This window comes from Eulemur rufifrons, chromosome 6, assembly GCF_041146395.1.
Source record: "Eulemur rufifrons isolate Redbay chromosome 6, OSU_ERuf_1, whole genome shotgun sequence".
Taxonomy (NCBI): Eukaryota; Metazoa; Chordata; class Mammalia; order Primates; family Lemuridae; genus Eulemur; species Eulemur rufifrons.
In genome coordinates, this window is record NC_090988.1 from 8,279,223 (window position 1) to 8,302,492 (window position 23,270).

The window sequence follows — 23,270 nt, forward strand, 5'->3', positions numbered from 1 at the left end:
ATAAAGGAAAAAAACCCTGGAGTCAGGTGGAGGTTGTCAGGGAAAACTGTAAAGAGGCTGCAGGATCCCCAGAAAGGCTGCATTGGAAAGTCCGGGTCCACCCTCTGCCTGCCCTGCCTCCACCGCAAGGGGCAGCTTGCCCTCTTCTCCTCCTTTCTCGCACTGAGGAGCTTTTCTGCGATGGAATTCCCCACCGACCTGTCCCCAAGCCTTAGGCTTGCCTCTCGGAAGGGCTCGGAACCCCGGGTGGGAGCTGACCCGGCAGACGGAGCCATACCGACTTGACATTCGGTCTCCACTCCAGCCTCCGCAAGCCCCACCTGTTTCAGTAATTCTATTCTGTCTGCTCTTTATAGGGCCATGGTAAAACCACAAGTGGCAAAAGCCCAACTGTTCAGGACTGGTTTCAGCTGAAGAGGGTGTCCTTCTCCAGACCTGCACTGCTCACGTTAACAGTGAGGGCAGACACTTAACCCCCTCGGTCCCACATTCAGGGACACTCTGGGCCTCCGAGGGCTGCGCAGTGATGCCTGACCACCACGGTGGCTCACGGAGCACCAAGGACCAGGGAAAACTCGAAATGTACATATTCCAAATGTAGTTCCAGTGCTTTCTGCAGAAATAGGTCTTCTTGCAGGGGACACATTTCTAGTGACAGCTGCATACTTACTCCAAACTGGGACCAAGACTAGCCCTCCTCAGACACTCTCTGGAGACCTTTGCACAGTGTCCCTTCCTGCTCCCCCCCTGCACTCAGGCCCCACACCCCTCTTCTGTCCAAGCTGGGAATTTGAAAACCCGTCAGCAGGGGCTCCTGTGAGCAAAGCCAAAGTGTCTCTGCGACAGGCCTCCAGCTCCTCCTAGCGTCTACCAAGGCCCTACACCAACTCCCAAGTCTGTCGCAGCTTGGGGAATGGCCCCTACCTACACACCTGCAGTTCCTCACTCGGTCGGGAAGAACAGCGTCACAGCCCAGCCGTGCCGGGAGGCAGAGAGGTGAGGAATTGCTGCGGAGTCTACCTAGATGGAGATAGGAAGTGGGGTCATCTAAAGGTACAGTATTTTCCAGCAAGTGTTTTAAAAAACAGTGGGGTGGATTTAAAATCTTTTCTCCAGGCAGACCCCCCAAGCTGAAGGGGTGGCGTTGGGTGGAATCCCTCACACTTTCCCTGCGATCTCTTCTCCCCTTGGGTGAAGCACTGCCGGGACGCAAAGCCCTCCACCCTCCTGCACACATCTCCTCCACGCTCTGGGGAGACGGTCTGGCTCTGACACTCTGTTGGTGGGAAACTGAGGCCCAGGGAAATGGTGGGCTGGGCTCTGGGGAGGCAGAGGGGCAGGGGAGAACTGGTGGCCATCCCACCTGTCCCTCATTTGCTCTCACAGTCCTTCCTGGGATGAGGGGGTGTCCCTGGAGCTGGACGATGGTGGGATGGGGCAGATGGCAAGATGGGCAGTGGATTTGGTCCCAGCGTGTCAGAAAGAAACTGCTTCCGTGCTGCTCTGAGGCTTCCGCTGGGGACCAGAATTTCTCTGAGCAGCCCTTTTCCTTCCCTTCATTGCTTCACACACAGCCTGGCTGGGTAAGAGATTTTGTTTTCTTTCCAGCAAGCCCAGAACTAAACATCAAGGGGATCTCGAGTGTCCTCCCGCCAGCCCACCCTCCTATCCCCCTACAAAGGGAATAGCCCTGGGGGTCTGAGCCAAGTGGGGCTGCGGCCCCAGCCCCCCAGCTGACTACAGCCTGCAGCCTCCTCCTCTGTCTCTGACAGCAAAGTGGCTGGGGACGGCTGCGTGCGCAAAAACAATCGAGCCAGAGATGTCCCTGGGTTCCCCGAAGCCCTGGGAACTGTGGCTGACTTTGCTTTGCTGCACGCTCCCTGCTTTTCTGTGAGGTGCCTTCAAAAGGGAAGGTGAAAGGTAGCAGATTAGATGCTACTAATTAGCATGTTCTCTGTAATGGTTGAGCAAGTGTCTGGAAATTGCAAAGAATTCCAGAAAGCAAATAGGAGAGTAGCCGAAGTTCTGGGGTTGGGGAGGGATCAGAGCCCCCTTTCTCAGCAGCTGAACTATTAGAACACTAGACAGGGGCTGAGTGCGTGTCAGACAGGAGGGCTGGGTGAGGCGCAGGTGCTGAGGCCCTGGCCTGGAGCTGCTGACTGAGGGGATTTGGGGTGTGCCCTGAGATTCTGCATTTCTAAGTGGCCGGCTGTTGCCGTGGTGGCTGCTCGGGGACCAGCCTTTGAGAAGCACTGCGCTGGACAGTCCCTGAGGCTCTTGAACAGAAAAACTTTCCGGCCTGGAGCAGTTATTTCCCATTGCGACTGCAGTCCTTGTGGCTCTGAGATCCCCGCACTTCCTACCAGGGTTACCTCGGACAGACAGAAGGACACCAGCCCTGCCATGGCGAAAGGGAGCAGCCTGGCTTCTCTGTGGCCTTCTGGGGCTGCGCCTGGGCAGGCAGCCTCCCGTGAAAGGAGCTCACCAGCCAGAAGGAAAGGAGACAGTGGCATCCCCTTCTCCTGCCTCTGCTGCTGCAAGAGGGTTTTGACTTTACACTTTCAGAAACGAATCCCATGATCCCACCCACCGCTTCCGAAGACAGACAGGAGCTGGTCTAACTCCACCGTCACCCGGTCCAGTCCCGTGCACATAAGAGCTCTCTGTCTGTTCAATTAGGCAACGAGTGAACTCCCCATTTGACAGGGAAGCCAAGAAAAGGGCCCACTATTTCTGGTGAAGGGGAAGGCATTGTTCACTTAATCAACAAATGTTTAACAAACACCTTCTATGAGCACCCATCTACTTTCTGAAAAGGCTGGAGGCTGCAGCAACCTGAGACAAGAATTTTACTTGCATGAAATTTTATAATTTTTTAAAATTTTATAATTTTCAGCCCATTATCCACCAATGCCTTTGGGTCATTCCACAAGCCACTCCTGAGGAGAGCCCAGAAAGAGGCTGGGGGAGTGAGCCCCCGAAGGCTCCCAGCTGCGTTCTCGTACTGGAAGCTCCTCCGGGACCCCACACACGGGACTGCTCCACGCCCTCTGCCCAGCACACTGGGGGAGGAGCCCAGGGCTGGCTCTATCCTTCCCTCCTGCTAAACATCTCACACGTGGCACACACCAGCGCTGGGCCCCGCTGCCGGGGGCTGCGTGCTGATTACATGGGCTTGTTTTGTGCCTTCTCCAGGAGCACCCTGTTTGGGGCAGACACACGCCCAAGGCATGGAGGCAGGTGCAGTCCTCCGTGCCCCCCACGCAGCCTCTGCGGCAGGGGAGAGAGCGAGCTGGGAGCTCCCTCCTTCTGAGCTTGTTCATGTGGTAAAACACAGAGGCCCCGCTGTGACTGTAGACCACATCTAAAGCAAAGGCAGGTTTGAAATTCATCAGAGATTTCTCCTGCAGCTGCAGGCAGCCAGGCCTGAGCCTCGCCCTCCCCCAGGGCCCTCCGCCGGTGCCAGTCCTCCAGCGGGAGCACGGAGAACTATGAAGCTGTCTTTCCCATGTGCCACATCTGTTTCTTGAGGCTAAGAGAGACAGTGGGTGGAGGGAGACAGGAGAGACTGAAAGAACAAAAGGCAGAGAAAGGAAAGAACACCTTCAGACAAAGATCCGTAAAGGGGCAGCAAATGACAGAGAGACTGAGATCTCGTCCTTCTTTCTGGAGCTGGTCCTGTGGTCCGTACAGCGCACAGCAGCGGGGACCTGGCGAGCGAGGCCTGCTTCCTCCAGCCCCTGGTGAGCGGTCGCCTCGGCCTGCAGTGTGGGCCGGCGGCTGTAATCACGCCGCGGCCTGTGATCTATGGGTTTTATGGAGATGTTTAGGAGATTGGAAATAAGGTTGCTCCAGCGAACAGCCTGGCAGGGCAGTAAAAGATGAAGGCAATTATGCAGGTTGCATTCCAATTGGCTTCCTGTGAGCATCACCCGAGGCCACCTGTGCCAGGGCTTACGCCCTGCTCCGAGGGTCTGGAGCCCCTGGACCTGCTCAGATTCCTGCCCCACTGCAGGGAGGGGCAATCCCATCCTGCTGTTTGCTTGTTTTTTACTGAGAAAACAGGTGTGTTCCCTTCTCTTTCCTGCAGGCTGCCCAGCAGGCAGCAGAGGGCAGGCTGGATGGAGCCGTGCTCTAGGGCTCTGGCTCCAGGCAGCCCTTCCCCACACCAGGACCCCTTCCCCCCGCCAGGACCGGCTGCCTCCACCCAGAGGGAAGGTGAGTCAGTTGCTGTCTTGGCCGGAGTCGAACGACTACGCAGTTGATGACACCGCTGAGCAGCTATCTTCCAAAAACATCGACAGTGAGGGTCAGTTGAACACTTGGGGAGGTGAATCCGAGCCCTCAGAGCCTCTTGTCCCTCTGTCAGCTGTGTGGACTTGGGTCTGGACCCCAGGCCAGGGGACCTGGAAGTGGACACACTGCCTTGCTTCGTTCTGGTTTGTGGCCACTGGAGACCTGCATGTCATCTTCCCAACAAAAATATATGACTGCCCAGGAAGCCCCGTCCTTCAGGGCCTGTGCGGTATTATCAAAGAAATCACAACAGCAACGTCGCTATCCGTGTGTCTCACCGTGTACAAAACCCTTTTGTGCCATTCTTATTACGTTTGATCCTCGCAGAAGCCTTGTAAGGTCAATGTTCTGTTACACCCCCATTTTACAGAAGAGGACACTGATGCTAGAAAGGTTGCCACTTGCTTGAGGTCACCAACTGTTAACTCACAGATCTAGAACTCGGGTGGCCCCAATTCCTGTGTCCACATTCTAAGGGTTCTCAGAGTCCTGGGAGAGGGTGGCACCGCCGCGCACCACCTCCAGCTGTTCTGGGCCGTCTCCAGCTGCTCCCGGACCTCGGAGCAGCACGGCTGTGGAGCTGACCTAAGCAGCCCCTCCCTGGTAGACTCCACTTTGCTGTTTATGCTCTCTTTATCCCCAGCCTAGGAAGCAAAAATTTAAATTTACTAGTCTCAAGCTGAATGTATATCCAGGAACTACCAAGGCTGGTGAATAAGCTTTATTCTACAGCATCTGCCAGGAAATCTCATTTAAAATTTACTACTAAATGTGCCCAATTGATTCGAATGCAGATAGTAATGAGTAGTTAATTTTCAATAAATGTTTTTAATAACTGGTTGGTATTTATTCAACTTGTTTTTCGACCACCTATGCACAACTGGAATGGATGTGGTGGTTACTGTGTGTTAAATGAAAATCAAATGATTATTAAAAACATATTTATTGAGGATTAATTCTGCAATAACCACCTACACAGTATCTATCAAAGTAAATCCTCAATAAATGCATATTCGAGGAGCTTAATTTAAATTGTTTTTACAAAGCAAACCTATAAAAAAACACTTTCGAGAAGAGTTGGCAGTTGCAAAAGCCAGGAACTAGGGTTTCTTGTTCAGTCAACAAAAACATGACAGCCTTCTTGATCTTTCTGGTCTAGATATTGTAAACCACATGTCCCAAAAAACGAGAACTGAGCAAAAAACTGAGATTCCTGATCAGCAGATTAAATTTATATGTAATTTATTGATGATTAATAGGATCTAAATCCCTGAAAACATTTGGAGCTGGCCCTGGAGTCACCCTTGTCTCCAAACAAGAACTCATTTATCATCCCCAGAAGAAGGAAGCTGAGAGGTTTCTCAATATTTTCTTGAAATTAAATAACAGAATTTCCCAGTAATTTTTTTTTTTAGAAATTATTTTTTTTCCTGTTGTATTTTAAGCTCATTTTCTCCAGTGAGGCCACAGCAGTGATGGAAACCCATCAATTACTCTTCTCATATCCCTTCCCACAGCCCTGATCATGTCGAGGTGACCATGGTGATGACAATGATGATGACCATGATGAAGACGATGACAGCTGTTTATTGAGAACTTTCTACGAGTCAGGCACACATTCTCATTTCATTTGTTCTCTTTGCTGTTTTTCAGTCTTTATTGAGAAACCAGGGAAGTCTAGATCCGAAGGCCACCCTGGATTCTCGGAAGCTGTGGCGGGGAGTGAGGAGCACGAGGCGGGACATTGTAGGGGAGGCCTGCAGAGATGGATTCTGCCACATCTAACCAAGTAACCCCGGGTCACCCCCACATGCAGGAGGGCGCTGCCTTAGCATCTCTGAGGAATAAGAGAGCCGTGTTCAAGACAGGACATTTGCCTCCTGCTGTCTCTGTCAGGGAACACGGCGTGTCAGTGAAAGGGCTGCCTGGACGGCCTCTCAGTCCCCGCTGCACTGTGACTGTGGACAGCCTGTGCCTCCCTGGGCCTGGGTCCCTCATGCGAGAGCCCGAGGAGGTAGGAGAGGTGGCGATGCCTCAGTTCCCTCCTGTGCCACTGCCCGTGGTGCACCTCATCAGGCCAGTGGGGAAGAAGCTTGTCTGCTCCGACCACAGCCACAGCTGTGGCACCACTGTCGACCCCCCGGCAGGTGGCTGGAATTGCATACGTCATTAGGTGTGGGGGCACTCCTTCTGCAGATGCTGACTTTGCGAGGCCAGCCTATTTAGCAATGACTCGTGTCCCAGAAGTTTTCACTCCAAAAGTTAAAAAGAGGAAACCACAAAATTATGGGTTATTCACAGACTATCAGCCACTTTCCCTTCACCTACCTGGCCACCATCTCTGTTGGCCTAGAATCTAGGAAGGTTTAAACCACACACACACACACACACACACACAGCTCCTTATCTAAGGTGCTTCTACTGAACGAGGTGATTAACTCCTTGACCTTATAGAACTCTACTGTGACCTCAGAGAATAGATAGAATCTTGTTATCTTGTAATGAGTTTTATGGCTTATTTTAGTACATTTCAGCCATGTTTCTCTAGTGATTAAGGCAATTATCAGCCGATGCATTTCAGGATTATGAGCGATAGAGCTCTCTCCAGGTACTGGAAGGGGCTTGGGAATGTCCAGACCACTTCTTATCACATTCAGTACTTACTCCCACCCTCCCTCCCAACACACACACACACACGTGCACTGCATTCTGTTTCTAGAAGCCCCACAAGCCCTTTCTACCCTATCCTTGGATATGATTATCAAAACAATGATTTTTAGATTTAATTGATTTAAGTCAATCCCCCATTGACCACTCATTGCCATGCACGGTGCTTTAATCACTGTCATTATTACTTAGGATTTAAGGAAAGGAACCACTTGATCAAACCTTTCCATCTCCCCCTACAATGCTGTAGCCTGAGTGGTGGTGCTTGTCTGAACACGCGGTGGTTAGTATGACCAGCACTTCTCCATGCACCTGGCACACGAGCACGATGACAATATCGGACACAACATCAGTGGATGGCATGGGGCCCGCTTTTCTCTCTGGCTCATGCTTTGGTCTTTGTCAGGTCCTTTTACTTTACATTTGAGTTCTTGTGACCCAGGGTGATTTTTCTTCCTCTATGTCCTCTTTCTGGATGTGCCACAAAAAGTAGTCCGTGAATATTTCTTGAGAAGACCTCCAAGGGAAATGTGTGATATATGTGAGGTTCTACGCCCTCATATATTTAATAAGCACAATGAGGGGACAAGAGTGTGATGACGGTTTACATTTCCTCCATCCACACTTTTACCCTTCCCTTTTCACAGTATGAATAATTAAGGTATTTTGGTATTGCAAAGAAGTGGGGTTGGTAAAAGTGTGTGTTACCGAAAGAAACTAGGTTGGAAGCTATACTTAGCTTAGGGTACAATATATGCCTGAGGGAAATTACCTGAAGTAAGTATTAAAATCACCGTTTCTAGTGTGTTAAAAGAAATTATCTATAAGGTACACATAGGTTAGTTTTCCTCCCAGCTGGGGTCCCTGAAAGAGCTTGGGACAATGATATTTTAACCCAGCATGTTACACTAAGAAATCAGATATGAATTTATATCCATCACAAACTATATGACTTTGGAAAAATCATTTAACTCTGCTGAGGCTAAACTTCTTCATTTTTAAATGAGCAAGATTTATAGAATTCAGTCATGTGGCAAGAATCAGATGAGATCAAATATAAAAAATACCTAGCAGGCCGCGTGGCTCATTGTGTGTTGGATTGCTCCCCCTCGAGTTGTTCTGATAGCTTTCCCCTCCTTGTATTGGAAGCTAAGGGGCTCCCTCAAATATCTCTTTCCCGTAACATTTCACATTGTAGCCCACAGACGGTGTGGAAGTTGCCCTTTGGGAAGCCATTCTCAAAGGTTAGCGACACGCTGACCCGTCCCTAGGACTCTTTGATAACCTGTTGAGGTCCATTTGTGCACTTAACGAAAATCCTTCATGGTGAGACTTTCAGGTTCGAAGTAAGCTCTGAATTTCTTTCTTTGCTCAGGGCTCATATTTTCCCTGATCAAATGCTTCTGAGTCTCAAGGACTTGCCTTGCTATTTCTGGCCCCCTCTCCATGATCCACTTGACCTTTCGTTAAGGGAAGTTGGTGGGGGATGTAATCCCACTGATAAAATGTGTGGGATTTCAGATGGGTTGACCCAGAGTTACCAAGTGGTCCTGCCAGGGTGTGATGACCAGGCTTTTCATGCGCAGCCGAAGGCCTGGGCTGCCGCAGCACGTGGTTTTCACTTCCCCCTTCCCATTTAATTCTGGACTTATGACTTTACACATTCCCTAGAGAGCACGTTATAGTATGAATGTGCCCCTGAAATAGTGAACACGTCCTTGTGTTTCTGCTATAAAAATCAGTGCTGAAATCCAGGAAACATACCTTACTGGGAATAGTTTAAAATTGAAATAAAACTCCAAATGTTGATAAAGTTGAGAATGAAAACCCCTTCAGCGTTCATTTATTTTCAATTTCCCACGATACATTTCTGTATGGGGATGTCTGATAGTTATCACATCTCCCCGGAAATTCTGGGCCAAATTGCAGGATTTGGAAAAGAGATTCTAAGTGTGAGACAATACGCAAAGAATTTTGGTACCATTTATGCTAAAATGTACCCTAAAAAGGTAAAGTACAAAAAAAATGTAGAACCTCATCTAAGATTCGTATATAAATAGACCACGGTACCGAATGTTCTGGAGAAATAATTGACTTGCAGAAACAGAAGTTTTCGGAATCTTCTTTTCAAATTGATACTAGTAGAAGAGAAAGGAAATGAGTTAAGGTCTGGGAGAATAAGTTGGGCTTTTGGAGATTTTTTTTCAATGTGAAGTTTAGAAGAAAGTTGCATGCATCAAAAACAGAAGCAGAGAAAGAGGCCGGACAGTAGACATTAAGGCTGGTGGGCCACAGCCTTTGCCCCAGCCTTCAGCTCTGCCATCGCCACACGACAGCAGCCACAGACCGAGTGTGACAGAATGAGCGTGGCTGTCTTCCTGTGAAATTTCGTTTATAAAAACAAATGATGGGCCGGATTTGGCCCACAGGACATAGTTTGCTAAGCCCTGTCTTAGATGATCAATTGTGTATTTGTCCCCGAAGTTTGCCCATAGACTAGACTTCTTATCAATTTCTCTGTGCTGACTCACCTATGTACTTTTCAAATCTTTTACATGGGTGCTATATGCATGCATATCTATAGCTAAGGTTGGAATTGGGTTTCATGCTCAAGTTTTATAGTTAAAATCTAGGACTTTGTATCTCTCTTTGCAAAGGCCAAACATCACAGACATTTTTGATGGTACAGAATGATGTTGGGGTCATGATTGAACCCCCACCATTAGCTGTGCATCCATCCTATATGCGCATGTAACCTGGTGTCTACAGGACATCGTTTGCCAAGCTATGGATTCAAGATAGTTTGCTAAGCTATAGGATTCCCAGATCCTATTGGAAGAAGGTATGGAAGACAGAACATTTGGCAATTCCAAGGAGAACTTCCAATCCAATGGAGAAAACAGGAAACATATATACATACATATTTTAAAAGACACAATATACTAAAGTAAAAAAATATATCCAAGTGCACCTGCACATCTATGTAGACCTAAACACATAAGAACAAGAAGAATGCCAAAGTACATATTTCATGAAGGCTTTAGGGAGGAGGTGAATTTTAAAACTGGTGTTGGTGGAACGAGTAAAACCTGGCCTGACGGGAAAGAAGAGAAGGTTTCGCACCATTTGGTTTAATACACAGAATTCCTTTCCCTGTTTAGCCTGTAGGTCTGAACGTGAAAGGCATGTTTGGAACACAATGCTCTTTCATTCCTTCCCCCAGAATGTCCACCGCCCTTGCCCTCTCTCCCACCACTGGTGTCTGCTTGGGAGGACTGGGGGCTTTGTAGAGAGGCTGAGAACAAACAGCTGGAGAGGAGAGAGCAGGTGTCTCTTCACAGGGAGGCTGAACACAGCAGCAGCGTCACACAGTTTTCAAGCACATGGCCTTGTCGTTGAAACTAGACCAAGCCACCTGCCTCTCACCTTGAGGTGGTTACTTAACTTCTCTGTGCCTCAATTTTCCTAATGATAAAATGGCTAAGAGTATTAAGGACCTCATGTGATTATCCTGAGGTATACTTATTATAAATAAAGCTTTTAACACAGGGCCTAGAGTGTGGGCAGGGCTCAATCCTAAGTACCTTTTTATGTGGACCCAAAGTAGAGAGATCCCCAAACCTGGGCCCAGTGAAGCCCAGTATATACGTTTGGTGAGGGTGTAAACTTGTCTGCTGTAGAGGAAGAGTATCAGGTGACATTGGTAACTGGTTGGTAACAAGTGTAACAAAATGAGATAAATGACGAAGTCCTAGTTCCCATTATAAAACACCTTGAACATTCATGGGCTTATTGCCACCATCTTAAATTCTTTTCTTAGGAGAAAAAAATAATTTCCCTTCATACTCAAATTGGCCAAAGAAAAATGTATCTTTCAATCTTCTCAAGAAAAATCTGTCATGTTGATAAAATATTTAGGGAAGGAAATTGAGAAATCCTACAACCTAAAGCCCCTTATAATAAGTCTGTTCCTGAGAGTAATATACCATTCTAGAGAAAATCCATGTAAGAAAGGATTTCTCAATCCCTGCTGGCATACTGCACCATTGTCTTACATAGTTTATATAGTATTTAGGACAATGAACTTCAGTGGCAATTAACAAATTTGAGCAGTCCTCCAGCCAGAGCAGGCTAAGTAGCAGAAACCACTCAGGGGTGGGGAACCTATGGCCTTAAGGCCATATGTGGCCTTCTAGGTCCTTAAGTGCAGCCTTTTGACTGAATTCTAATTTTAAAGAGCAAATTCTTTTATTAAAAGGAAAGCAGCAGAAAAATATGAAGTTTTTCTTGCCTCCTTTGGTGCTTAAAAAAGAGCAATCTTGAAATCAGAAGGCTACATACAGGTTTCCCATTTCATGGCCAGCCTCATTTACAGGCCCTAGAATGAAGCTTCTGAACATCCTACCACATTCTTCTGGAACCAGAAGTTCAGGTACGACCCCATATATCACAAATTTAGGTATCATTACGTTATCCACATAGTCCATGTGGATAGGTTAGGTACTCAGTCTAGCAAGTCCCTGTGAGCATCTTCAACCTCCCTCTGCATTTCCCTCCTCCCCCAATGGCAGCATCAATCTCAGCTGGGAGGCAGAGAGGAGGGAAGGCTGAGCAAGGAAGGAAGGAATCCTCAGGGAGATTGCACACAACCTCCTACATATTTGGCCAAAGCCATTGTGCCAAGTTTCCAGCCCCATGGCCTCAGCATAGACCCCCCACTACCACTCTGTATTCCCCTTGGAGATTCGGCAGAGGTAGTCTTATAATGAACAATGATAAAAGAAGTTCAGAATGTTTGCACACTTGTGACTATGACCATACTGCAAAAATCCAAACCAGAATCCAGTTTGGGGTGGTAGAATATACCTTCAGGATTCAGGTCTGGCCTCAGGTCTGAGGACCTCTCAATCGTCTTTTACTGCTCTTCTGCACACACGGAGTGTGTTTTTACTAAGTGAACTCTCGACCTGACCCATGTTTTGTGACCCGCTGATCTGCAGGATTGGTGACAGCAGTGCTCATTTCTGCACTTTGCTGCTGTATCTCCAGAAACTAGACAGCACGTAGTAGGAAGTCGATGCATATTTTTTGAATGGCTGAACAGATGACAGACAGGGTTGTTGGGCAGGGCCAGGGGTCCTACACCTTCTCACAGAAGATTATGCTCATTGCAATCTCAGGATGAATGTTGCAAGCTTCTGTGCAACACAATCAAGAGAGAGCTGGGCAGAGCTCCTAGGGACTGCTTGGTCTCAGACAAGCAAACAGTAGCTGGCCCGCTCTTGAGGAAGGGGATTTAATGTCATTAACAGCTTTACTCTCTTGGGTCTTCCACCCTCGTGATGAGTACACAGTGCTTGGACTGTGCTGCTCCATGAACACGGGTTCCCCAGGTGCTGGAATAGTCCCAGGCTTCCCACAGCTCTCTCTGGGCTAGGACAGGCATGGCCAGGACAAAGCAGGCACATGGGAAGTGTCATATCAGCAGGAGTCTCTTGTTGATAGAATCATCCCTTAATTCACTCTGAGTTGTGCCATTTAATTACCTTGATCCATGCTTTGTTTTGCTAAAGTGGATGTCACAAATTGAGTATTACTTGCTGAAAATAACCACAGAGGCTTGAACGCTTCTATAATAGGAGTTGAAATATGATCTCTCTTTTCCCTCAAATATTTTCTCATTCCTGTCTTCTGGAGTTCCCTTTCAGTCTTTTTTGTTTCTTTTAAGTGCAAAATGTAAAATATTAATTCTGAGCAGAAGTAAAATTAAGCCCTCTGGAAATGATTCTGGGAGACCGAGCCATCGCCTGACTTAATTAAGAAGCGATTACGCTGAAGAGCCTGTATTAAGGCTCCACGTTTCTGGTACAAGCAGAATTGCTTTTAGAGAAGTCAAGTCAGGCAGCAGAGGGGGACGGAGGGAGGAGATGGGACGATAATTGGATAGATGAGAAAAGGCAATGTTTGTTGTAGTGATGACAAAAAAATAGGGGAGAAAATTGAAACTGGTTTGGCGATTTCTCCACTCCATCTTTCAGAAAGGTCAAGATGAGGCCACGGGTGACAATCAGTATGTCCTCCAAATTCTTCAGATGACCTGGGAAGGACCATCTCCATTTCTGTCCCTCCCCCTGTAGCTCAGGTGCCTGGACAGGCAGAGGGGATGGATTGTTTGCAGGAAACTCCAGGGAATGTGGTTAGCCCCCTGCTGCTAAAGATGGCAACAACTAATTAGCCCCACAAATTATGGGCTCCAGAAATGAGAGCAGATGGGTATTTAAGTTAACAGCAGATCCAATTTTTCCTCCATTAATTCCAGAGTGATACCTGAGTTTATTGGAATTTTATATTGTGTCATCTGTTTCAAAGTCAGTTCTCTCACTTCCCCAAATTGTTATTCTTTTGACAAGCAACTATCTGGAGCTGTCTGCAGTTTCCAGACTGGAATACTGACTCACCACAAACTGCTTTGACTCTCTAATGTGCCGAGGACCCTGACAGGCTGTTCCTTGGCGGGTCTTCACAGCCTAGAGCTGCTTCCCCTGCTCCGTTCTGAGACTTTACTGTGTCTGCTCATCAATGTTCCTTCACCCTGGTTGGTTGGTTGAACGTGGCTGCAGTTTGTGTCAGGAAATGGCCCTTCTAAACATTACCAGAAATTCATGGGTATCTCCTGTTGTTCTCCACTTCATTGAAGAGTCATTTTAAGGATTGAAAGTCTTAAACTCTAGACCATCCAAGATTTAAGGAAACTCAGAAATTATCTACTGAGGTAATTTGCAAGTGAGGTACACACTCATCGCCACTACAAGCTCTCATCCCTACTCCCTTCCCCTCAGAAAGGCAGGTTGGCAACCCGTAGCTTCCCCCTTTGAAGAAGGTAGGCAGGCTGACAGCTCAAGGCACCCAGGCAGATGCCAACTGATGAGCTTCGGATCTCCCCTGTCCTTCTGAGCTCAGGAGACGAGAGCTTCATGCTAGTCTCGGGAAGGCTTCACAGAGCAGAGCTCAGCTCCTTCCACCTGACCTCTGCTGCAACCAGAGAGCTCCCCTTCAGTCTGGTTTATTTTAATGTGTTCCATTGTGAAATAGCTTTTGAAACCCACCAATCTAGTCCAGCTCTCCTCTTTTTATAAATGAAAACAAAACAAAACAACCAAGGCTTATTAAGGTTAGTGACTTGTCCAAGATCACAGGGGTAGAATATCAAAATTCTACTTCCCCTTCAAAGTGATGCCTACCATTTCACTGAACTCCTCGGTCGGGTGAATTAGGAAAGCAACATCATCATCATCATCATATCGACCTGAGTAGAGAATGCAAGTCTGGCCAGAGGACTTAGTAAGTGGTGTCAGTGTGGACATCCATTGACAGTCCTGAAGTAGCAAATGTGACAGAGGACTGCTCCTAAGAATGCACATTTTCTTGGGTAGACCAATTTCAAGTCTCTTGAGCAATATCACCCTACGATCTCCTTCGTATTTGTACTGACAGTAAACACATAGTGCTGATTTTCATGTCTTTAAAATGTAAGTAACTTGCTTAGTAACTTAGTAACTTGCATAGCCTGGCAGGTAACGAGAAGGTCGACACCAGTAACCTTTGATTACTCATGAGGAGAAATCACATGTTAGATATAGTCGTTCTCAACCTGGGCTGTGCATCCAAATCACCTATGAAGATTTTAAACAATTCTGATGGATAGGAGACTCTGGAGACTCTGATTTAGTAGTTTTAGAGTGGGTGGTACAAGGACATCTATAGGTTTTGAAAAACCTCCACAAGTAATTTCCATATTAAAAAGGGTGAGGTGACTGGTTTAGGAGTCACAGCACTTAATTGAGGTCGCCTGTGGAGTGAGACATCATGCAAGTCTGTCCTCTGGACTCACAGTCTCACATTTCACTGCTAAAGTAACACAAGATCTTTTCCAAAGCAGTGGGGTAGAGTTAGCCTCATTAGCAAGACAAAAAAATGGCAAATTAGGTCAATGTCATGGTTCAGGCAACACCCAAATATGGTTTATTAGAGCCTGCAGGAAACCTCTGCTGGGAAGGACGATTCCTCCCCGAGCTCTGCCTCCAATGGATGAGAATGGGCCAAGTGATGCATCCTTCTTCATGAGTAATTGGCTTTAAGATATATAATCTAAACCTTTTTGGAACTCGCTTTTGCTTTTAGTCTTTGTCTTATTGTCACGAAAACAAATTGCATATGTTTACCCTTCCAGCATCAGGAAGTGCTGCTTCCTTCCATTTGGCCGCATACTTTTCTCAGGCTTAAAGAAACCCTTTGAAGATTATGTTCTTCCCAGCTGCAGGGAGGTTCCCGAGCCAGCGTGAGATCACAGCGGAAAGCAAAGACATTCTCAGAATGGAGCTTCTCTGCTTCCACCCTTTCCCAGAATGGTCACTCCTATCTTTCCCTGGTCCGATAGAACCAGAGGGGAACTGGGCCACCTACCTTCTGCAAGGCTGCCAGCCTCCCCCAAGAGAGTGCCAGAGAGGTCTTTGCATGGTAGAGCCGGGGCAACATTTGTGGTTCCGAAAGACTCTTCCACCTCTTAGTTTAACAGAGAAAATAATCAAGTCTTGAAGTTCCCAAATAATCAAGTCTTGAAGTTCCCACCTATGCTGGAACTATTTATCTGACCTACTAGGTAGGATGTCTGTGGTGTGATATGACAGGTGGCTCATGACATTATTTTTAGCCTTCTAAAACTTCTTTATTGAAAGCATTGTTTCCATTGCAACTATCAAATCCTTATCTGAAAAACAGCAATTTTCTTTGGAAAATAAATGCTATCAGCATAGAGAAGAAGGTCCAGGCAGCAACTTCTTAGTAAATCCCCAAACCACAAAAAAAAGATAGTATCACTTTCCATTACAAAAGGTATTAATATTAATATGTCTGCAAGTATTAATATTTCTATGCTAACAGACATCTTAACATTCTAGAATACTTCTACGTACACTTCCATGACTACTACCTTCTAATGTTTGTAGAGAGGCAATATGCTATAGTAGTACCAGTATGGGCTTATATGGCCTGGTTTTAAATCTCAGCTTTGTCACTCACCAGCCATGTGACCTGACAAGTTAGTTTACTCAACCTCTTCATAACTGGCCTTTTAAGGTGGCTGTGAAGATTGAATGAGTTTATTCAGTCAAAGATTTTTAGAAGAGTGCTTATAAGCACTTCATGAGTTTAAGCTATTATTGCTGTTGTTGTTATTATCATTCTAAATTTGAATTTTTAAAAATATTTTCATATGGCATGGAGGGAGAATTATACTGTTTCTGTTCTAGAGCTAATAAAACTGAAACTAATGGAGTTGTTCAAGATCCCCTGGCTAGTTAGTGGCAAAGTCTGGGACTAAACTCAAGGATACTAGAATGTTATCCTTACCCTTAAAAGTCGGTAGGAATGCAGAATTCTAATAGGTATGACTTGAAGCTAGCCCACCCCATTTTAGCTAGAGCAATTCCAGAATAATGCCTTTTTCATCTCATTTACTCATTAGGCATCCTCCTAAGCCTGCTTTCAAATAAAGTTTTTCTAAGTTTTTCAAACCTAAATCTAAGAAAATTAATCTATAGACTATCCTGACTCTTATATGAACATAATGCTCCTAAGTTTATCAATAGGGCACAATTTTCCCGTAATTGGTAAGTCTCATGAACAGATACATTTATGCTCTTCCTCCCAGAAAAGGTTATGCTGCGTGAGAACTAGGATTGATCAGACTATAAGGAGTTCCTAAAATAACTGTAGTCATACTGATGAGGCTTGTGTTGTGCTTGGTGCGGCTGTGCCAGCTGGTTAAATGCAGCTGTTGAGGACATGGGGCCATTGAGGGTGGTTTTGCTTTGTTGGTTAACAGTCCAGAGAGAAGTTGAGTTATAGGAAGAGACTAGAATCAGAGTCTTGGAAGCAAATAGAACACTCTATCATTATTGAGAGCATATTTGTTCCAAGTACTTTAATTTTTGTCCATTCTTAACGACATTTCTGCAAGATGCCTTCTCCTGTACACCACCAGGTTGCTGAGCAAGCTTGGCTCTCACTAGATAAAATTTCATGCAGAATATCTGCTTAGGGACAGTATCTTTGTATTGTTTTGGCTTGGGCATAAGAACTGGAAAGAGGGTAGCTGGGGATAAAGGTGAGCAGCTAGCAGGGGCAGGTAAGATCACCTCCATAACGGTAAGATGGGGCCAGACACATGGCTGCAACTCGACAGTCTTGGGGGCGGGCCAGGCTTCACTCACAAGTGGGAGGGACAGGATTAGTATGTAAAGCAACTGGCTTCATCAAAGTAGGCATGACCTTGACAGTGTGCCCTGGGCAGTGGGCCAACTGGAAAGGACCTGAGAATACAGGTGGAATGAGTGAACCCAGTTTGGGAACCAGGGAAAGAGACGTGCTATCGTTGTGCACAGAGCACCCTGGAAATACATGCAACGTGTACCCACGTTCCTTAAAGAGAGCTTCCCTGGCAGTTTAGTACTTTTTTCCTCCATGGAAAGTGACCCTGGCCTTCCATGGAGAAGACAAGCTCAGGGGCAGCACCCACAGCCGGCCAGAGACGGCTATCCTGGGGGGACCAAGGCGGAACCCCCTGGACTTCCTCTTGGAGAGCAAGTGAGCACAGCAGTGCTGGAACCACCAGGAGATGGGGTGCATGGTGTGTGCAACCATGTTGGCATCTGCTGGCTTGGACAAAGAAACAGATGTTTCATTCAGAAGCTGAGAGGGAAACAGGGGACTTTCTTTGGACACAAAAAGAGCCAGCTCCTTTGGGCAATCTGGGTTCTTGCCTGATCTCAAGGATGACAATCTCTCCAGCCACTCCTGAGCAGAAGTCACTGGGAAAAGAGCAATATCAAAGGCCAGTGCTGCTCAAAACTAGGCCAACAACAACAAAAAAGGGGTTAAAGAGCCAGCTAGCATGTGTGCGTGCTACTACCGTGATGCTGAAAGCATCCCGTGTCCCATGAAAGCCTCTTCGTTCCACTGTAAAGTGTCATCATCTCCTGTTTATGCACAGGAACATGGCCTCACAGAAGTGCAGTCGCTTGCTTGAGTTCCGACAGCCTGTTAGGGAAGAGTCAGGGAGGGTCCAGATCTGTTTGATCCTGAAGCCCATTCTCTTGCCACCGTGCCGTGGAGCAGTGCAGAAGTAGTGTACCCGCAGCTGCTACTGCTGCTACAAGTACACATTTAAAAAGAACTTCATATGTGACAGGTGCTGTGCATTGTGTTCCTTAACGCTTACCACAACCCAGTGAAATACAGGTGGCCTTCCATAGCCACAGGTTCTGCATCCCTGCATTCAGTCAACCGTGGATGGAAAACATGGTATTTGTGGGATGCAGAACTCACAGATACAGAACCCACAGAAACAGAGCTGGCTTTGCATCCCAGGGTTCCACAGGGAAGACCGCTGGGCCTGAATATCCTCAGATTTGGGTGTCTGTAGGGGTCCTGGAACCAATCCACAGCAGATACCAAGGGATGGCTGTATATAAAGTTATTTCAATTTTATAGGTGGAAAAATGAGGCTTGGAGAGGTTAACACTAGGCCAGGGTGCCTGCATCCGGGACTGGAGTGTTCAACTTCTCATCTCACAGGGGTGGGGTTGGGTGTCTCCTCCTGATTCTCCTACTTGATTGTTGCCCCAGGGTATGTAGATTAGGGGCTTAAATACAGTCATGCATCCTTAACCGCAGTGATACCTTCTGAGAAATGCATCCTTAGGCAATTTCCCCACTGGGCGAACATCATAGATTGTGTTTAGGCAAACTGAGCTGGCGCAGCCTACTACACACCGAGGCCACGTGGTGTCGCCTATTGCTCCTGGCCCGAAAACCTGCACAGCGTGGGACTGCACTGAATGCTGCCGGCAGTTACAACACGAATAAGAATGAATATTTGCATATCTAAACAAATCTAAGCATAGAAAAATTACAGTAAAATATGATATAAAAGATAAAAATGGCACGCCTATAGCACCACGAATGGAGCTTTCAGAACTGGCAGTTGCTCTGGCTCAGTGAGAGCGTGGTGACTGAACGTGAAGGCCCAGGACATTACCGCACACTGCTGTGGACTGTATAAATGCCGTACGCTTAGGCCACACTCAATTTATAAAACAATTTTTCTTTCTTCAATAATAAATTAACCTTAGCTTAATGTAACTTTTTTACTTTATAAGCTTTTAAATTTTTATTAGCTAATTCTTTTGTAATAATACTTAGCTTAAAACACAAACACATTGCACATCTGTACAAAAATATTTTCTTTATACCCTTATTCTATAAGCTTTTCTCTATTTTTAATCTTTTATTTGTTTATTTTTTACTTCTTAAATTTTTTGTTAAAGGCTAAGACATAAACACACCCTAGGCTTACACAGCGTCAGGATGATCAATATCACTGTCCTCCACCTCCACACCTTGTCCCACTGGAAGGTCTCCAGGGGCAGTAACCTGCTTGGAGCTGTCATCTCCTATGGTAACGATGCTTTCTTTGGGAACACCTCCTGAATGCCCTGCCTGAGGCTCTTCCTGAGGAGGTGTCACTCTTTTCAGAAACCCCATCTCAACCAGAGGTAGAAGTCAGTCTCTAGGGAGAAATGTTTATACCAGCATCACCACAGACACCTGAGTAATGTGTTGCATTATAACATTATGATGTCATAATGACATTATGACATCACTAAGCAATAGAAATCTTTCAGCTCCATTATCTTATGGGACTACTGTCTTATACGTGGTCCAGCATTGACCGCATATAGTCTCATTATTTGGCTTATGACTGTATTTAAGCAAGAATATGCATACATGAATGATATCTGAGTGAATATGCAGCTTATGTATATATACACATACCCATATCTAACTTCTGTAATGTGTTGAATGCCAACTGTGTACAAGGTACTGTTTATATGAATATATTATTTGTAACATTTACAACAACTATACAAAGCTGGGAAAGTTAGGTTACATTATTAAATCCATTTTACAAAGATAGAAACTGAAGCTCAGAAAAAAAAAAAAATTGCCAAAGTCACAAAGTTGGTAAAGACTGGAGCATAAAGATTCAAACTTAAGCCTGTGTGATTCAAAAAGTTCATGCTTTTTTTTTTTCTGCTGGGTTATCCTTGTGTAAAATGATCCTAAAGTGACCTCAAAGAGAAATGATAAGACCTCTCCAGCATAAAGGCTTGAGAAACACATTACAAAATAAATTTACAAGTGCTCAATATTGACATTTTTTGGTCAGTGCATTCAAATCACAGAAAAGCTAGTGCTAGTTTTGACTTAGAAAAAAGCTTTATTTTCATAACTGCATTTTGCAGAAAAAGAGTCTCTTTGAGAAAGCTTTTTTTTTTTTTTTTCCAAGGGGGCTTGAAATTTCCTCTGAGCAGCTCTTTCAAGAAGAGTTATTAGAATTTATTTTCAATTATACACCAGAATAAGCCGTCTGCAGTATAGTTAACTTTCAATTTCAGCCAATTTTCGACGCATTCAATCATAGATGCCTCAGTGATTAAGAATCTATGTTGCAAAACAATTCCCACTTTGCAACAATGCAATCAAACAGATCTACAACTCATAACATATTATCCAATGCTTTCTCAGCTCACTGGTGAAGTGAAATAGAATTTACCAACCATCCTTGCTTACCCAGTGTGCTCCAAGCTCATTTGCAAGCAGATCTGCAACTCAAAACAGCTCACAGGGGGGTTTTGGTTCAACATAGCCTTGAAGAGATAGAATTGGGCTGCTTTGGATATTCATGACTTTGGGCTGTCTCATTTTCTGCCTCTGCCCTAATATGCCTTGGTTAAGTATAACACACCATGAGAAACAGAATCCCTCCCTATACGATTTGATTCTGAAATCGCTCTCCACGGCAGGAGTTCTGATTCATTAAGAAGACTAAAACAGGTTTTATGTCCAGCTGTTTGCTCTTCTAAATAGCATGGCTGTGTGTTTGTGTGTGTGTGTGTGTGTGTGCACACATGGGCCTATGCTTATGAGAGAGAGAGAGAAGGGGGAGAGAGAGAGAAAGGTGGAGGGGGGGAAGAGAGAATCCATATTGAAACAACAAAAAGGGTATACAGCAAACTTAAACTCTTTCTTTAAAAGTTGGAAGATAGGACAATCTTACTAACTTTATAGAAAATTCTAAGTTTCAGAGATTGAATCAAACCATACTAATTACTTTTGTAGGGCCTTACTTTCAATTCAATGCACCAGACATAAATTCCATTTGGGGTCATTGGTACAGGAGGTATTGGTGAAAGGAGTGAAAAAAGAAGGGGAAAACTTCTCAAGGAGATTTGGTTTTCTGCTGACTGAAGTGGAATCTTCAGTGTTCTAACATGAAATGGGGGAAATACTCCCAGGTTCAGGCCAGCTCTTTGGGAATTACCATTTAACAAAATACTAAAGGGTAAATCAGAGCCCAGTTATTGAGAAATACTTCAAACAAACTCAGTTGATCTCCCCCCTTGCTGAATCTTCACTCAGGCTGTGGCGAAGTGGATGAGGACACCAAACCCCTGCCTCTCTGAATGGCTTTTGGGTACAGTGGCCAGAGAATATCAGAACAAACAGACGATCTGAACAAAAAGCTGCCCAAGCATGACCAAGATGAAAGGCAGTGCAAGGGAAGTTTTGCAAATACATTACAGAAAAAAAGGGGGGGAAGAACAAATTAGAAATAAAGAAAGAGACTTTGCTTGCAAACGTCAAATGAAGAACCCTGTTTGGAAGAAAATCTAACTTGAAATGCCTGAGAACATTCTCTGCGATTGCTTTGTCCTGTACAGTTATGCGACAAAGCCATGAGTGCAATAGAAAACAAGACTTGAAGAAAGTTTGCAAAACAACCTACTGAGATGAAGAAGTGAAACGATGGGTCCAAGGCCTGAAGTCAGGATCATTCCAGGACTAATAAATTGGGACCCAGTCATAAAAGAGGGGGCATAAGAAACAATTCAACTATTGGCATAAAGGAAAGACTCATGATATTCTTAAACAATGTGGAGGAAAAAAGACAACATGATTAAATAAATTAGGGAGAAGATAATGATATAGGGAGGAAATCCAACTTAAGAAAAAGTGCTATTCTTGAAGCAAAGAACCAAATAAATACAATGAAAAAATATTCACATGTATAAGACAGGAGAATAGCCTTGAAATTAAGGAATAGCCACATTTACAGATCAAAAGAGCACTCCACATTCCTTGAAAAATTTTTCCAGAATGTTTAGTGTTGTGACATATCCCTGACAAGTAATATAGCATTGTGGATAAAGTAGGAATTCTCTGGCATCTAGGAAAAAAGAGAAGTCACCAGGAAAAAAAAATTAAAGAAAATAAACAAAACATAGTTTTAGACTTCTCCAATGTAACAGTGAATGCAAGATGATAGTAGAGCATTGTTTACCAGAATTTGAGGAGAATAAAATGTGACCCCAAAATGTTATGGCAACAGAGTTGCCTTAAAGGCACCGGGCAGACATTCACAAACATGCAAGAATGTGGGATCCTATCGAAATTGAGGAAAGGGAGGCAAAGGGCTTCTTTGGCTGCAACATTTGAATGCATTAAAATTCGAAATTAGGACCAAACAATTATGGAAATTGCAGTAATGAAAGTGAATGACAATGAAAAAATAATGATATAATTAATGGGAATGTGGGAGGAAGGATTACAGTGCTTATTTCCACATCCCTTTCGTTGTGAGCCAATTGCTACTGTCTGTATTGAAAACATGGGGTTTTAAAAAAAATCCTCTAATCTCTTAATGGAGTTAATCTTTTTTATTAACATTAGACAGGACTTTTAGAAAACAGTATACATTGTGATCTAAAATTCTAGCGTGGCTTTGATAATTTCTAGCAATACTGTGGACAGGGAACAGAATCTCAAATTGAGAGGTAGGTTGATTAAAAATTTTGTCAGTTCAGATGCTTTCTGTCATTGATGGTTTTCTCTGTCTGACACACACACACATACACACTCACACAGACTGCATTTAGTGAACACCTAGTAAGCTAACTTTTTACAATACCCCACTCGAGGTATTATTCTCATGTAATGGGTGAAAATCAGAAAGTCAGGGAGGTTAAGTAAATCATTAGTAGAGGCCAGAGCCCTGTGAATTCCATGTATTTCCGAATCCATGGCTGAGTGTCTGAACACCATGTTGTACAATTATTTGATTTCACTTTGATCAACAGAATAGTGTTCACTAGAGGGTAAAGGAAAGCCAGCTTGTCATTGTGGGA

General features: G+C 45.1%; 1 protein-coding gene across 5 annotated transcripts in view; it reads right to left on the reverse strand.

The window, feature by feature from the left end:
* The window catches only part of NTM (neurotrimin), an 894,060-nt gene that overhangs the window by 637,383 nt on the left and 233,407 nt on the right, over positions 1 to 23,270 (reverse strand). The gene's annotated exons all lie outside the window — the stretch shown is intronic.